Genomic DNA, 4964 nt, shown 5'->3' on the forward strand with positions numbered 1-4964 from the left:
ATTGCAAGCGCATATCGCGTAGCTAAACCGTGCGGACCTTGCCCTGCCGGGGCGGGGTGGACGAATCCCCGTTTAGGCGTGAAGGGTGATAGGTGAGGGAATAGTTTTAGCTCATATCAGGTGATTTTCGCACATAACTTGGGTATAATTCCACTACGACGACGGCACGCTAGTGTTGTACATCTGAAACACCAACCATAGGGATGTACTCGCGAAAGCCAAATGGTTTGTTACAAATTGTTCAATTGTTACCAATATCACATAGTCCATCTGGGGCTTACTGAAAATCAGCGTCGCGGAGTGTCCCATGTGACTCATACCGTGACACCAAGCTGAGTAAGGACCATTTAGCGCAACTTTATTGTGTGTAATTATTCTTAGTTTTAGTTTTATGTTGTGCTAATAAATGTTTTTTTCTTTCTTTCTCTGTAAATACAGAGGCCAATAACTAAAGACAAGCCATTGAAAACGTTTTAGTGTAAGCTGATTGGATCAGTAATGTTCAGGAAACGGGATCTTTCCTGTATTACAATTTATTTGGGTAGGTTTATTAGTCAAAGCTTTCATCAATCAGGTTTTAAAAAACCGGCCAAGTGCGAGTCGGACTCGCGCACGAAGGGTTCCGTACCATTACGCAAAAAAACGGCAAAAAAAAAATCACGACAACAGACGTGACGGCAAAAAATCACGTTTGTTGTATGGGAGCCCCACTTAAATATTTATTTTGTTCTGTTTTTAGTATTTGTTATAGCAACAACAGAAATACATCATCTGTGAAATTTTTTAACTGTAGCTATCACGATTCGTGAGATACACCCTGGTGACAAACGGACAGACAGACTGAGAGTTGTGCCGTTCCCGGTAACATTCCCCATTTTGTATAGGGAAATTTCTCGCTCGGTAACATTCCCCATACAAAATGGGAAATATTACCGGGAACGGCACAACTCTTGAGACAGCGGAGTCTTAGTAATGGGGTCCCGTTTTTACCCTTTGGCTACGGAACCCTAACAAGCCATTGAAAACGTTTTAGTGTAAACTGATTGGGTCAGAAATGTTCAGGAAACGGGGATCTTTTGTTACAATTCATTTGGTTAGGTTTATAAGACTAAAGGCTTTAATCAAACAACTTTTAAAAAGAACATGAATATACCTAAATATTATTTTATATCTACAGGAAAGAAGCAAAACCTTAACTCGTTTAAAATCTTTAAGTATCAGGAGCGGCGTGTCAAAAAAGTTCATTAGGTAACCCGAAGTTTATTTGACGCTCCGCAGACCGCAATTGTTATTTGTATACCGGGTGGGCCTCGTAAAAGGAGCAATAAATTAAACTGTAGGCTGTACTCCTAAAACTGAACAACATTTGTTCAGCTACTAGGAAATATTACACAATTAAAATAACCAAAATCTAGGTAGTAAGATGGTAAGATGAAAAGTCGGCCGTAATGTTTCGGCATATGGACGATTTTTTGTCTTACCTTCTTCTTCGTCATTGCCTTTATCTCATTATTTGGGGTCGGCTCTCCTCGTTCTCATGCGCCAGGACCGTCCGTCCTGGGTTGTCTGTGGATTTAATTGGGCTCGTTCTAAATCCTTTGACACGGTAGACCACCAAGTAGCAGGCCGGCGCCCTGGTCCTCTTTTGGTTTCCTGAGGGGCCAGCGCCTTTTTCACGACATGGTCATCGCCACGCCTCATAATATGCCCATACTACCTCAGCCTCTGTTCGGAGAGTTTCTTAGTGATGGGCGCTATTTTGAAACTTTTTTGTCTTACCCCGCATGAAAAACCCGTTCAATCTTACCCCAACGCACCCTATGGGTATTCAATATTTAAAATGTATTCTTGGAAATTTGTTAAATACGAAGACCCTTTATTGATTATTATTCACAACGACGGGACTTAATCGCGTAAAATAAGTTTTAAATTTACCTCCAAAAAAGGAGGAGAATGAGGAGGAGGGGGGAAGGAGGAGATAAATTTAAAACTTATTTTACGCGATTAAGTCCCGTCGTTGTGAATAATAATGAGTAAAAATCGTGAAAGTTTAAATCAGTGACCCTTTATTGAGCGTTAATTTGTTGATTACAAAATGTTTTATTTTTATCATGATCATGAATCTGATTTGATTGACTCTAACTCTACATTAATTAATTCTGTACAACAAAGAATATAATATTTCTTAGCAAACCATTAGCAAACGTTGTGCTTTGTTGGCGAACATTTTGTAATTCAAAATGTTCATGTCATGCCGAATATTCGGCCGATAGAGGGGCCGAATATTCAGTGGTCAAAACCACTACTCGGCGCTAGTTATTATGACCAGGCCACGTAGACAACATGCCAATCGCTTACGCTCCGTAGCGATCGAAACGCAACTGTCACTGTCGCACTAATATGGAAGAGTGATAGAGAGATACAAAGCGTTTCGTTGTCGAAGCGATAGCGATTGTCACCTTGACTAGGCCGGCAGACATACAGTTTTTAATCATGTCACGTCTATTTGTCTTTTTGGTTTCCTCGTATTCGATATGAAAAGTAGAGTGGTTAACTCTTTAAGCCGAGTTAACCACCAAGGATCATTCCATCCCTTTGTTAACAATCTTCTAATCTTAGAATCTATCTATTAATAGCTCCAGTTTAGCCTATTGTGACTTGTGACGGAAGGGCAACTACGGCGGGGTGTACTTCCGTTTGGGCTATAAATACCTTTCGCCAAATTTCACTTCCCAACAAACTTATAGAAGTAGTTTCATTTCCCAAATGAATCTTTAGCAAATGTACACTTCGCATTTTTTTTATACAGTGGAAACTGGATAAGTGGAATCGCAAGGGACCGGCTGTTTAGTTCCGCTTATCCAGGTTTTCCATTTATCCAGTTTTCCACTTAACCAGGTTCAAATAAAACTTCTCACTTACAGAGCCTCTCGCTAACAGAGGTTGTGGATGCTAGTAATGTCGCTTATAGAGACCACGTATATGGTCAAATATAAGATCAAGACTTAAATAATCATCTTTTTAGGGTTCCGTACCCAAAGGGTAAAAACGGGACCCTATTACTAAGACTTCGCTGTCTGTCTGTCTGTCCGTCTGTCACCAGGCTGTATCTCATCAACCGTGATAGCTAGACAGTTGACATTTTCACAGATTATGTATTTCTGTTGCCGCATAACAAAAAATACTAAAAACAGAATAAAATAAATATTTAAGTGTGGCTTCCATACAACAAACGTGATTTTTTTGCCGTTTTTTGCGTATTGGTAAGGAACCTTTCGTTCGCGAGTCTGACTCGCATTGGCGTGTTTTATTAAATATGTGTGTAGATATGTATCAACAAAAAATAGATATGTAATCCTAACTTTAAAAAACACACAGTACTCGTATACAAAAATATTATCTGTCCTCTGTTGTGAAGTAACTTATATTTAAACAAAATCACTCCTAATATTTATTTATGCAAGAGAAACCAGTATGGTTCAATAAATCAATGTACCGATTGTACTTTAATGAAGAAAATCCGCACCACGGCTAAAAGAACCAAACTGAACGATGAGTTAAAACACGAACCATAATGTTCACGAAACAAACTACCCTCCTTGTGACGGTTTATTAAAAATAAAAATTTTATAACGCCGAGCTATTCCACTAATAGAGGTTTCGGAGACGGCTGCTTCCAGTTACAGAGGTAAAAATATTTTTTTTTTCGAAAAAATGATTCCGCTTATAGAGGTCCCAAAATTTCACTTATAGAGGTAATTCGTTGCCAAGGGACTGGAACCGAGAACTTGGGTCCACTTAAAGAGGTTTTCCACTAACCCAGGTTCCACTTATCCAGTTTCCACTGTACATAATGAATACCTTTATTTACATACAAGATATATACAGTGGTACTACGTAAACGAAATTAACCCTTGGCTAGGGTGCCGCCAGCATCCTTGGTTTGCTTGTTTTCCTCGCTGTATCGCAATGCTGATACGTTGTGCGAGGAAGCCGCCAGCTCTTCGGTCACCAGTTACGTCAACCAGACGCTTCGCGATTTCTGCAAAATCTGCGCATTTAATTTACAGTGGAACATTAATAGGAACTTAACGGAATACAAGAATAACTCATTACTTTTATATAAATTTGTATAATCGATCAGGGACTCTGTACGTGTGACAATGAACACATAAGTTGATTCACCCTATAATACCAACACCAACATAAACAGAATTTATTTATCTCACAAAAATACTACAAATATGTAGGTAAAATGATGTTAAATACCCTAATGTTGATTTATAATCTTTGTTGTGTCTTCCATTCTAAATAAACAAATTACATGAAATAATACCTACGTACTAATTTATTTGTTTCACGTTTAATACGATTTCCCGTGTAAGACGCTCTCCTCAGAATCGTCTTAAGGGTCTCCGGCAAGCTCGGTTCTCCATACAAACGTAATTCCGCTCTCATTTTAAAACAACTAGCTAGATCGCTCTGAAAGTTTATACTTACAGTAGGATAAGGTATATCTATGCCTGTAATTAGTTTATGTAGCTTCAGATACCATAGCTATAAAAATACAGCGAATTTAAGTTTTTCATACAAAACTTGTTTATGCTCTAGTTCGTTTGTTTTATAAACTGGAGCTTTATTAACTGATTTTAAACCTAGATATACCTCATGTCAATGTATGTGCAAAGTTTTATTACAATCCAACACGTAGTTTTAAAATGAGAGCGGAACTACGTTTGTATGGGAAGGTGCAATTCGGCCGAGCTTGCCGGGGACTCTTAAGCGGGTTCTACTTTGTTCAAATTATCATTTGGCATGATTTTACGTTGTCAAATTTTATTAAGAAAAACTTATTTAACAAACGTTTTTTATTGGCTAATATTATATCCCAAAAAGATGTTTGATCAAATTGTCCATTTAGATATTGTCAATTTTTGGTCCATTTAGATACGTTTTCAGCCTCT

The sequence above is a fragment of the Cydia strobilella genome, chromosome 1, assembly GCF_947568885.1.
Source record: "Cydia strobilella chromosome 1, ilCydStro3.1, whole genome shotgun sequence".
Lineage (NCBI taxonomy): Eukaryota > Metazoa > Arthropoda > Insecta > Lepidoptera > Tortricidae > Cydia > Cydia strobilella.